The 13,592-nt window shown below is 46.1% G+C and overlaps 1 non-coding gene across 1 annotated transcript; it reads right to left on the minus strand.

Moving 5' to 3' along the window:
* Positions 1 to 13,245: 13,245 nt before the first annotated feature.
* Positions 13,246 to 13,383, minus strand: LOC119926069. Its single transcript, XR_005449982.1, has one exon. It is a non-coding gene; the product is annotated as a small nucleolar RNA SNORA7 (small nucleolar RNA).
* Positions 13,384 to 13,592: the final 209 nt, after the last annotated feature.

A 13,592-nucleotide genomic window follows, 5' to 3' on the forward strand; every position in this document is an offset into this window, starting at 1 on the left:
AACTGAGGCACAGAGAGGTTAAGTGACTTGCCCAAAGTCACACAGCTGACAAGAGGCAGAGCCGGGATTACTTGTTTTGTTTTGTTGTCTGTCTTCCCCCTTCTAGACTGTGAGCCTGTTGTTGGGTAGGGATTGTCTCTATCTGTTGCCGAATTGTACTTTCCAAGCGCTTAGTACAGTGCTCTGCACACAGTAAGCGCTTAATAAATACGATTGAATGAATGAATGAATGAGTGACCTCTGACTCCCAAGCCCATGCTTTTTCCACTAAGCCGCGCTGCTTCCCACTAACATGAACCTTAAGTCATTATTAGGGACAAAAGATGGGGAACTCAGCTCTGACTCACCTCCACAGTTCACTTACTTCACTCCTAGACATGAGCCGGAAAACACTGCTGATGGAAATCCTGCTTATCAGGCTGACCTCACTCACCTCAAGTTCATCATTGAATGTTTTAACTCTGTCCGCTCCCCTTCCCGGTAACATTATTTCTCCATCCTTATTGAGTCTCATGCCCGCTGCCTTTGCCAGTTGCTCCAAATATTTAACTCCCTTCTCAAACCCCCTGTCCCCCTGCTTCCCCCATCTCTTGACCCTGCTAATCTAGCCACATACTTCAGTGAGAAAATTCAAACCATCAGGCATGATATCCCTAAAACTCATTCAATTGTATTTATTAAGCACCTACTGTGTGCAGAGTACTATACTAAGTGCTTGGGAAAGTACAATACAGCAATAAACGGGGACTTTCCCTGCCCACAACAAGCTCATGGTAAATCTCTCTGTAAATCTCCCCCGCTCCTCTCCAGCCCCTCCCCCATCCTACCCCTCCTTCAACTCTCCTATCTTTTCCAGCAGTATCTCAAGAGGCGATCTCCTGCCTTCTCTCAAAATCCACCCTCTCAACCTGTGCCTCCCACCCTATCTCTTCATATTTTATCAAAGCACTTGCCCCCTCCCTTTTTTCCCACTAACATTTTTGTGTTCACTCTCCAATGGCTTTTTCCCCACTGCTTTCAAACATGCTCATGTCTCCCCATCTTAAAAAAAAACCCTCCCTTGACCCCATGGCCCACTCCAGTTATCGTCCAATCTCCCTCCTACCAATGCTCTCCAAACTCCTTGAGCGAGTTATCTGCACCCACAGGCTGAAATTCCTCTCCTCCATTCCCTCCTTGACCTCCTCCAATCTGGCTTCCACCCCCCTTCACTTGGCAGAAACTTCCCTCTCAAGGGTTACAAATGATCTCCTTCTATCAAATCTAACAGCCTCTACTCCATCCTAATCTTCCTCAACCTCTCAGCTGCCTTCGACACTGTTGTGCACCCCTTTCTCCTGGAAGCATTTATCCAACCTTGTCTACACTGACACTGTCCTCTCTTGGTTCTCCTCCTACCTCTGTGATCACTCATTCTAACTCCCTTTTGTGTACTCCTCCTCTGCCTCCCACCCCCTACCTGTGGGAGTCCCTCAGGGGTCAGTTCTGGGTCCCCTTCTATTCTCCACCTACACCCACTCCCTTGGGGAACTCATTCATTCCCATGGCTTTGACTACCAGCTCTATGCTTATGATTTTCCCATAGCTACATTTCCGACTCTAATCTCTCCCCTTCCCAGCATTTCCTCCTACCTTCAGGACATCTCTATTTGGATTTCCTTGTCGACACCTCAAACATAACATGTCCAAACAGAACTCTTTATCTTTTCACCCAAACCCTGTCCTCCCCCTGGTTTTCTAGTCACTGTAGACAGAACCACCATCACTGTAGACAGAACCACCATCCTTCCTGTCTCACAAGCCCGTAACCTTGGCGTTATCTTATTTCCCATGCAACCCACATATTCAATCTGTCACTAAATCCTGTCTGTTCAACCTTCACAGCATCATTAAAATCCATGCTTTCCGCGCCATCCGAGCTGCTACCACATTAATCCAAGCACTCATTCTATTCTTCCCTGATTACCACATCAGCCTCCTTGCTGACCTCCCTGCCTCTTCTCTCTCCCAACTCCAGTTCATTCTTCACTCTGCTGCCCAGATCATTTCTCTAAAAAAATGTTCAGTCCATGATTCCCCACTCCTCAAGAACTGCCCAGACACCTCTGCATCAAACAGAAACCATCGGCTTTAAAACACTCAATCAGCTCACTCCATCCTACCTCACCTCACTGATCTCCTACTACACTCTGCCCTTCTCCACACACTGTGCCCCTCTAGCACCAGCTTACTCACTGTACCCTGATCTCATCTTTCTTGCCACTGACCTCTTTCCCACACCCTCCCCCAGCCTAGGACTCCCTCCCCCTCCATATATGCCAGATCACCACTCTCTCCACCTTCAAAGCATTATTAAGATCACATCTCCTCCAAAAGACCTTCCCCTATTAAGCTCTCTTTTCCCCAGCTCACTCTCCCTTCTGCGACATCGTTACACTTGGAACTGTAACCCGTGGATATTTGATATTCACCCCACTCCCAACCCCCACACCTATGCACATAGCTTTAAACCATGTATTATAAATCATTTATTTATATTATTTATTTATATTAATGTCTATCTCCCATTCTAGACTGTAAGCTCATTATGAGTAGAGAATGTGTCTGCTAGTTCTTTTGTATTGTACTATCCCAAGTGCTTAGTACAGTGTTCTGCACATAGTAAGTGCTCAATGAATACCATTAGTTAATTGATAATAATAATAATTGTGGTATCTATTAAATACTTTCTATGTGCCAGGCACTGTTCTAAGTCCTGGAGTGGATACAAGGTAACAGGATGGACATAGTCCCTTTCCCACTTAGAGATCACGGTCTTAATCTCCATTTTACAGATGAGGTAAATGAGGCACAGAGAAGTGAAATGACTTGCCCAAGGTCACACAGCAGATAGGTGGCGGACTTGGACTTAGAACCTGGGTCCTTCTGACTCCCAGGGCCATGCTCTACCCACTAGGCCATGCTGCTTCCTTGCTATCGATTCAGTTGATTGAATGGTCATACCTTGATCTCATCCATCTCACTGTGGACCTGCTTCTGGCTTGGAATGCCCTCCTTCTTGCTTGCTGTGGACAGGGAACATGTCTACTGACTCAGTTATGTAGTTGTACCGTATTCTCCCAAGTGCTTAGTATAGTGCTCGGCATATAGTAAGAGCTCAATAAATATGATTGATTGATTGATTGATCAGCAACAGATGATCACTCTCCCCATCTTCAAAATCTTTATTAAAGGTACATCTCCTCCAAGAGGCCTTCCCTAACTAGGCCCTTGTGTCCTTTTCTTCTGCAACCTTCTGCGTCATGCTGGCATTTGGATTTGCACCCTTTCCCTCAGCCCCACAGCACTTATGTATATATCTGTAATTTATTTATTTACATTAATGTCCGTCTCTCCACCTACAGTGTACGCTCCTTGTGGGCAGGGAGTGTCTACCCACATATTATACTCTCCCAAGCACTTAGTACAGTGCTCTGCACACAGTAAGCATTCAATAAATTTGTGTGATTGATTGATTGAGTCCACTTTGCTACAGAGGATGGGGAGACCAGCTCTGAGGTAGCCATCGGTACAGACAGCAGGGAAGCCCAGCCCTGAGACCCCATTGGTACAGAGGCATTAGTACAGTGCTTAAGCACTTAGTACAAGCTTTTCAGACAGTAAGCACTCAATAAATATGATTGAATGAATGAATGAATGAGTGTCAGCCAGTTGTGAGCCAGTCTCAAGAGGAGGATTAGGAGGCGGTGGAGGGGGTTACCTGTCCTTCTGTGTTACCATGGATGGCAGATGGTACGCTCAACCTCAATTACCTCATCTGTAAAATGGGATTAAGAATAATAATAATAATGATGGCATTTATTAAGCGCTTACTATGTGCAAAGCACTGTTCTAAGCGCTGGGGAGGTTACAAGGTGATCAGGTTGTCCCACAGGGGGCTCACAGTCTTCATCCCCATTTTACAGATGAGGTAACTGAGGCCCAGTGAAGTGACGTGCCCAAAGTCCCACAGCTGACAAATGGAAGAGCTGGGATTTGAACCCATGACCTCTGACTCCAAAGCCCGGGCTCTATCCACTGAGACACGCTGCTCCTCTACCATGCCCGGAGAGCTTCTGTAGAAAGATAATCCGGGCAGCAGAGTAAAGTACAGACTGAAGCGGGGGGAGACAGGAGGATGGGAGATCAGAAAGGATAAATGAAGGGGCAAGTGAGAGCGGTGCAGAAGGGAGTGGGGGAAGGAGAGTTGCCGACTTGTACTCCCAAGCGCTTAGTACAGTGCTCTGCACACAATAAGCGCTCGTTAAATACGACTGAACGAATGAGAAGAGGGCTTAGTCAGGGAAGGCTTCTTGGAAGAGATGTTCGGCCTCCAGAAACGGGGGCCAAAGTCTCTGCCTGGGTGGTGGGTCGTGTAGGGCCATGTGAGATAGAGACCATGTCCAATCTGATTGGCACATATCTGCCCCAGTGCTTAGTAGAGTGCCTGGCACCTAGTAAGCACTTAAGAAATACCAACAACAACAAAATCTTCCTAACCTGCCTCGTCACCTTTCCTCCCACACAATGACCTCCAATTTCTAGACTCCTTCCTTCCATTTATCGCAGGCCATCATACCCCATTTGGATTCCCCACCCAACCTCCCATCTTGAAGCACAAATCCATACCCTCAAATCCATCTTATCCTCCAAATTCAAGTCCCTCTCTTCCCTACCCTCTGTTGATCTTGGACCACCAACTCCCAGGCTTGGATCACGTCCACAGTGCACTTTGTTCACACTTCGTTTGCTCGTGCACTTCCGCCATGGGACACTATTTGTGGAAATGCAGGCCTCAGGCCGACTTCGGTGACTTCAGATTCATCCTCCCCTGTTATAACTTTGCCCTCTCTTTGCTCAGTGATACCATTTTGCTTCCCTCGTCCACACTCAAGCTCACTGCTCTCACTGAGCTCCCTGCTCCAGACTTATACTCTCTGCTAAAACTCCCAGCACTCCCAACTCCCCCATGATGTTCTTGTCAACTAGCTTTTAGACAAAATCAAAGCCATGAGGTTTCAACTTCACAAAAACTCCTCCCCTCCTTAGATCCTTCCCACTTCCTCAACCATTCCCTCATCCTTCTCAGACGTTTCTCAAGAAGAGATCTCCCTCCTACTTTCAAATTTACCTCTGCACTTCTGACCCATCAATCACCTTCTAAAAACTCATGCCCACTCTTCTTCAGCTCAGGGGGTAGAGCACAGGCCTAGGAGTCAGAAGGACCCAGATTCTAATCCTGACTCTGCCACTTGCCAGCTATGTGACTTGGGTAAATCATTTTACTTCTCTGTGCCTCAGTTACCTTATCTGTAAAATGTGGATTAAGAGTGTGAGCCCCATGTGGGACAAGGAATTTACTTGTATCTATCCCACCACTTAGAACAGTGCTTGGAACATAGTAAGCACTTAAATAGTAACATCATTAATAATAATAATAATGATGGAATTTATTAAGCACTTACTGTGTGCAAAACACTGTTCTAAGTGCTGGAGAGGTTACAAGGTGATCAGGTTGTCCCACGGGGGTCTCAGAGTCTTCATCCCCATTTTACAGGTGAGGTAACTGAGGCCCAGAGAAGTGAAGTGACTTGCCCAAAGTCACACAGCTGACAATTGGCAGAGCCGGGATTTGAACCCATGACCTCTGACTCCAAAGCCCGTGCTCTTTCCATTGAGCCATGCTGCTTCTCAATCATTATTATTGTTATTGTTATTATTATTAATAGCTTAACTACTCTCTCTCTGTGCAAAGCACTGTGCTAAGCACTTGGGAAGTACAAGTACAAACCCCCGCCTTACCTCCTTCCCCTCCCCACAGCATCTGTATATATGTATACGTGTTTGTACGTATTTATTACTCTATTTTATTTGTACATATTTATTCTATTTATTTTATTTTGTTAATATGTTTTGTTTTGTTCTCTGTCTCCCCCTTCTAGATTGTGAGCCCGCTGTTGGGTAGGGACCGTCTCCATATGTTGCCAACTTGTACTTCCCAAGCGCTTAGTACAGTGCTCTGCACACAGTAAGCGCTCAATAAATGCGATTGATTGAATGAATGAATGAATGACGGCTTCTTATCTCTGCCTCCGAACAAACCCATGATTCCCCTAACTTAAAAAAATGATCTAGATCCCACTCCAGCGTGGCCTAGTGGAAAGAGCATAGGCCTTGGAGTGAGAGAACCTGGGTTCTAATCCTGGCTCCACGACTTGCCTGCTGTGTGACCTTAGGCAAGTCATTTAACTCTCACCATCTCACCCAAGTCTCTGCAGGCTGAGAACTAAAAACATTCCACCTTGTTATCACTATATTGGATTTACCCAAGGGGCAGAAAACCGAACCCTACCCCACTCCGTGGCTGTTTACAGAGAATACACTATATGTCACACCTGCCCTCGATCCAGTTCCATCAGCTGCAGTTCAATTTAAGCACAGAAAGTTCCGAAGAAAGGGAGCCTACTCCAAATCAAAATAAAATATGTCACATTCATGTAAAATCTTTAAAAAGAACTATCAGAATTTTCAACCAAGAAGTAATTAACTTCTTTCATCTAGTCAACAATTTGTTCCATCAAACTCATTGTTGTTTGAACTTTGATATTAGGTTTTTTTCGCACTCGGTTGAAAACAGCAAATTTGAGAGGAGGAAATACATAGATTTAAGAGAGCAACACTGAAGGGCTGGGGACCCAAGAAAGATCATTTTACCTCAGAGAAAACCTTCCTATTTTCCATTCAAAAGAAACTGACCAGAACCAGGGCAAAACCAAAAGGCTTTAACTAAAATAAAGGAAAAACAGTTCAGTAGAATGAATAATTAAAATGATTCTTCCATTTATAAAGGACCTTTATTTAATGAGACATCCTTTTTATATAAATATATAACCTACTCAGTGAATATAATCACCCTCATGTTTTCATTTCTTCTTATCATGTACAACTGAAGCTCATGGACATGCTGTCCCCTGGGACCAGCCTGCTGTATTTTTATTTTTAGATGCATCTGTTGACATTAATGAGCAGACCTCTTAGTCATGTGTAGCAGGAATGCTTTATGAAGAGTCTGCTTCACCCCAGGTCCCACCAGAAAGATAAATTCACTCCAAAGTAGCCTCCTGATGTAACCTTAACCACACATGCTCTCTCTCTGTCTCTGTCTCTGTCTCTGTCTCTGTCTCTGTCTCTCTCTCTCTCTCTCTCTCTCTCTCTCACACACACAAAGACACAAACGCACACACACGTACACACACACAGATTAATATTTTAAAATGATATTTATTAAGTGCTCACTACATGTCAATCACTGTTCAAAACGCTGGGGTAGATACAAGTTAATCAGACTGAGCCCCCTCCTTCCTCTCCCCCTCCTCCCCCTCCCAACCCCCCCGCCTTACCTCCTTCCCCTCCCCACAGCACCTGTATATATGTATATATGTTTGTACGTATTTATTACTCTATTTATTTATTTGTACATATTTATTCCATTTATTTTATTTTGTTAATATGTTTTGTTTTGTTGTCTGTCTCCCCCTTCTAGACTGTGAGCTCACTGTTGGGTAGGGACCGTCTCTATATGTGGCCAACTTGTACTTCCCAAGCTCTTAGTACAGTGCTCTGCACACAGTAAGCGCTCAATAAATACGATTGAATGAATGAATGAATGAATCAGGTTGCACACAGTCCCTGTCCCGCATGGGATTTACACTCTTAATCCCCATTTTACAGATGAGGTAACTGAGGCTCAGAGAAGTGAAGTGATTTACCCAAGGTCACACAGCAGACATGTGGCAGAGTCAGGATTAGAACCCAGGCCCTTCTGACTCCGAGGCCAGTGCTCTATCCACTAAGTTACACTGCTTCTCAGTACTAAGTATTAAGCACTGGGGTAGAGGTGCAACATAATCAGGTTGGACACAGGCCCTGTCTCACATGGGGCTCACAGTTCAAATAAGAGATAATAGGATTTAATCCCCATTTTACAGGTGTGGTATCTGAAACAAAGAGACTTATCCAAAGCCAAACAGCAGGCAAGTGGCAGAGTTGGGATTAGTACCCAAGTCCTCTGATTCCCAAGTCCTTGCTCTCTCCACTAGGTCATGTTGCTTCTCGGGATCGTTCTGGATATCTCTAGTTTACCACGTCTAAAAGAAAACTTTCATCTTCTCATCCAAATCCTGTACTGCCCCCTGACTTTCCCATCACTGTAGACAGCATTTCCCTGTCTCACATGCCTCGATCTAGGTGTTATCCTCAAACTCATCTCTCTCATTCAACCCCTGTATTCAATTTATCACCAAATCCTATCGGTTCTACCTTCACAACATCTCTTGAATATGTCCTTTCCTATTCACCCAAACTGTTACTAAGATGATCCAAGGACTCATTTCCTGACTCCACTATTGCATCAGCCTCCTTCCTGACCTCTCTGCCTCCTGTTGCTCCCCTCTCCAGCCCACTGCTTTCAACAATGCCCATGTCTCCTCTATCCTAAAAAACTCCTCCCTTGAAGCCATGGCTCCCTCCAGTTATCGCTCCATCTCCCTCCTACCATTCCTCTCCAACTTTCTTGAGCGAGTTTTCTACACCCACTGTCTCAAATTCCTCTTCTCTAATTCTCCCCTTGAGGCCCTCCAAACTGGTTTCCGTCCCCTTCACTCCACAGAAACCGCCCTCTCAAAGGTCACCGATGATCTCCTTCATGCCAAATCCAATGGCCTCTACTCCATCCTAATCCTCCTTGATCTCTCAGGTGCCTTCAATACTGCCAATCACCCCCTTCTCCTGTAAACATTATCCAAACTCAGCTTCACTGACACCGTCCTCTCCTGATTCTCCTCTTATTTCTCTGGCCATTCATTCTCAGTCTCTTTCGTGGGCTCGTCCTCTGTCTCCCACCCCCTAACTGTGGGGGTCTCTTAAGGTTCAGTTCTGGGTCCCCTTCTATTCTCCATCTACACTCACTCCCTTGGAGAACTCATTCGCTCTCGTGGCTTCGATTAACACCTCTATGTGGATGATACCCAAATCTACAACTCCAGCCCTGATCTCTCTCCCTCTCTGCAGTCTCGTGTTTCCTCCTGCTTTCAAGACATCTCTACTTGGATGTCCTCTTGTCACCTCAAACTTAACATGTCTAAAACAGAACTTCTTATCTTCCCACCCAAACCCTGCCCCCCCGACACTTTCTCGGCACCACCATCCTTCCTGTCTTACAAGCCCTTGACCTTGCTTGACTTCTCTCTGTCATTCAACCCACATACTCAGTCCATCACCTACATCCTCTAACATTGCTAAAATCCACCCTTCATTCATTCATTCAATCGTATTTATTGAGCACTTACTGTGTGCAGAGCACTGTACTAAGTGCTTGGGAAGTACAAGTTGGACTGTTCCTCTCCATCCAAACTGCTACCACGTTAATCCATTCATTTATCCTATCCCACCTTGATTTCCATATCAGCCTCCTTGCTGACCTACCTGCTTCCTGCCTCTCCCCACTCCAGACCCCTTACTGGGGAGGAAACTGAGGCACAGAGAATTTAAGTGACTTCCCCAAGGTCACACTGCAGGAGAGTGAGAGATCTGGGATTAGAACCCAGGTCCTCTGATTCCCAGGCCTATGCTGTTTCCACTTAAGCCACACTGCTTCCCGGCATGGCCTCTTGGAAACAGCTGCTTCCCAGTTGTGTCATACATGTGTGTGTGTGTGGGGGGGGGGGGGCACAGTGAGAGAGGTTGGATATGCTTAGGGGAATGTGAGGATTGGGTTGTCACTGACTGTGATAAATAACTCTAAATGAAAGGGAGGGCAGAGCTGGTTGTTTACATGTAGGGTGTGACTGTGTTCAGGGAAGTAGGAACTTGATTGCAAGGGGGTGGATCGGTGTCACTGGGGATGTGGGAAGAATGTGTGTGTGTGTGCGTGTGCGCGTGCACGCACTCATGTGTGCCTGGGTTGGGGCATGTGCACATGTCTGTATCTGTCTCAATCCTTGCGCCTGTCTTCCTAGGCCCACATGAAGCCAGGCCAGTCTGGACTTTTCTGTTAAAAAGAGGAAAGTGAGAGCATAGGATTTCTTTGAGAAAGGAGAGGCTTCAGACAGGAATGACTGGTAAAACTAACTGAAAGCAGCCCTTCCTGTCTCAGAATCCTCCCCAGCCCAATTTTATTTGTACATATTTATTTTATTTTGTTAATATGTTTTGTTTTGTTGTCTGTCTCCCCCTTCTAGACTGTGAGCTCACTGTTGGGTAGGGACCGTCTCTATATGTTGTCAAGTTGTACTTCCCAAGCTCTTAGTACAGTGCTCTGCACACAGTAAGCGCTCAATAAATACGATTGAATGAATGAATTGTTGGGGAGGGACCCTCTCTATATGTTGTTGACCTGTACTTCCCAAGCGCTTAGTACAGTGCTCTGCACGCAGTAAGCACTCAATAAATATGATTGAATGAATGAATGAATACAGTATGGCATAATGGATAGAGCACAGACCTGGGAGTTAGAAGAACTTGGGTTCTAATCTTGACTCCACCACTTATCTGCTGTGTGACCTTGAGCAAGTCACTTCACTTCTCTGTGCCTGTTTCCTCTTCGGTAAAATGGAGATTCAATATCTGTTCTCTCTCCAACTTAGATTGCGAGCCCTATGTTGGGACAGGGACCGTGTCCAACCCGATTTGCTTGTATCCACCCCAGTGCTCAGTACAGTGCCTGGCACATAGGAAGCACCTAACAAATACCACAATTATTATTACAGTAGAGATGGTAAATAAGATCCCTGCCTTCAAGGAGCTTATAATCAGGTGGGGAAGACAAACATTAAAATAAATGACAGAACATTAAAATCAACGACGAATAGGGGAAACAGCAGAGTATAAACAATATGTACCTAAGTGCTGTAGGACTGGGATGGGGTAACCAAGTGCTTAAGGGATACAGACCCAAGTACATAGATAATGCGGAAGGGAGGGTGAATAGGGTGGGGAAATGAGAGGTTAGTCAAGGAAGGCTTCTTGGAGGAAATGCGATTTTATTCGTGCTTGAAAATGGCGAGAGTGGTGGTATGTTGAATATAAAGGGGGAGGGAATTCCAGGACAGAGGGAGGACAGAGGGAGGAGGCCACAGTCTTCTACATTGTGAGCTCATTGTTGGGTAGCGATTGTCTCTGTTGCCGAATTGTAATAATAATAATGATGATGGCATTTGTTAAGCACTTACTATGTGCCAAGCACTGTTCTAAGCACTGCGGTAGATACAGAGTAATCAGGTTGTCCCACGTGGGGCTCACAGTCTTAATCCCCATTTTACAGATGAGGTAACTGAGGACCAGAGAAGTTAAGTGACTTGCCCAAGGTCACACAGCAGACATGTGGCGGAGCTGGGATTAGAACCCACATCCTCTGACTCCCAAGCCTGTGCTCTTTCCACTAAGCCATGTACTTTCCAAGCACTTAGTACAGTGCTCTGCACACAGTAGGCGCTCAATCAATACTATTGAATGAATGAATGACATGACCCAGAGTTCTGTGACGAGGGATATGAAATGGGAGAACAGTGAGTAGTTTGGTGTTAGAAGATCTAAGCGTGCAGGCTGGGTTGTTGTGGAAGGCCATGTAGGAGGGGAAGAGCTATCAAGTGATGGGATAACTCGTTTTTCCATGCTTATTGTCTTATTCGTCTCAACTGGCAGCAGTTGTACATGTTCTCTGTTTCTTGTGTAGATGTGTCCTTTCACGATTTTATCTTCAGACAATCTCAGCACCATTTCCTACATTGTTGTTGTCTTATCATCATCATCATCATCAATTGTATTTATTGAGCGCTTACTGTGTGCAGAGCACTGTACTAAGCACTTGGGAAGTACAAGCTGGCAACACATAGAGACAGTCCCTACCCAACAGTGGGCTCACAGTCTAGAAGGGGGAGACAGAGAACAAAACCAAACATACTAACAAAATAAAATAAGTAGAATAGATAGGTACAAGTAAAATAAATAAATAAATAAATAGAGATCACTCTTCTCCTCTACCACCCCTTCTGTTCCAGGTTCTGGCTGCCCACTGAAGCTCCCCTCTGCTAGACAGACTGCCTCGGCTCTCTTTTATTATTATAAAATGCCGTCGAGTCGTTTCTGATTCATGGAGACTCTGTGGACATATTTGCTCTAGGACGTCCTACCTTCCGCCATAATCCATAACTTTGCTAACGGTCCTACCGTTATCATTGTGTCGGTTTCTACTCATCTGGCTGCCGGTCCGCCTCTTCCATATTTCCCTAGACTTTTCCTAGCGTTAGTGTCTTCTCCAGAGAATCAGTCCTCTTGAAGATGCGCCCAAAATATGCTAATTTAAGTCGAGTCATTTGGCCTTCCAAAGACCACACTGGCTTAATTTGCTCCAAAAACCCATCTGTTTGTCTAGTCTTGGCTCAGCAATGGAAACGAGCCAAGCTGGATCCCCTGGCAGGCTGGGGGCTGTGGTGGGAGGGAGGGCCCTTTTTCCCGCGGGAATCAGGGGGTGCAGACTCCCTGGCTGGACCAGAAGAAGCAGGGCTTCTAGACGGGTGCCCACGGGCAAGGGCCTGACTTCCGGCTTCGCCCTGCCGCTCACCTCTGCCGTCTTGGCCCAGTGGAGTGGGGTGGCCCCAAAGTTGGGGTCCTTGCTGTGAATCTGGGTGATGTCCTTATTGAGGATCAACTCGGCGCACCCCTTCTGGGAGAACTGCACGGCCGTGTGGATGGGGTAGCCAGTCTGTCCCAGCACGTGACACCGGGCGTTGCACTGCAGCAGCACCCTGACCATGTCCTCCCGCCCCAGCTGGCAGGCCAGATGCAGAGGGGTCTGCCCTTCGTTGCTCACGTGGTTCAGGCCAGCGGAGGGCCCCTTCCCCAGGAGCTGAACCACCTGAGGATTGTCCCCCCGGATCGTGTAGTGGAAGGCGGTTTCACCGTTGTTGTTGGTGACGTCCATCCTGACGTGACAATGCTGCTGAGTTGTGTCTGACCCATAGCGACGCCATAGACACATCTCTCCTAGAATGCCCCACTTCCATCTGCAACCGTTCTGGTCGTGTATCCATAGAGTTTTCTTGGTAAAAATACGGAAATGGTTTACCATTGCCACCTTCCGTGCAGTAACTCAAATCTCGGCCCTCGACTCCCTCCCATGATGCTGCTGCCCAGCACGGGTGAGTTTTGACTTGTAGCAGATTGCCTTCCACTCACTAACCTCTGACCAAGCTAGGAATGGAATAGGTAGGCCTCTGCTTGACTCTCCCTCCTGTAGTGATGACTGGTAGAGTACTGGAAACTCTCCAGGTGCTACTCTGAGAGGGGATTTCCTGCATAACAACACCTTTATCCTCCCAATATTTTCCTGTGAACCACCTATCATCCTCTTTTAATCTGGGCAAACTCTAAGAGCTCCTATCATACCACAGCTCTTCCTGGGTTTTTTGGTCTTTTTGATTCTTTTACATGTTCTCCCTTTCACTAGTTTCATTTCCAAATTCACCGAAAATTTAATTCTTACTCTGCCCAAACAA

Source organism: Tachyglossus aculeatus, chromosome 3 (assembly GCF_015852505.1).
Source record: "Tachyglossus aculeatus isolate mTacAcu1 chromosome 3, mTacAcu1.pri, whole genome shotgun sequence".
In the NCBI taxonomy this organism is placed as follows: Eukaryota; Metazoa; Chordata; class Mammalia; order Monotremata; family Tachyglossidae; genus Tachyglossus; species Tachyglossus aculeatus.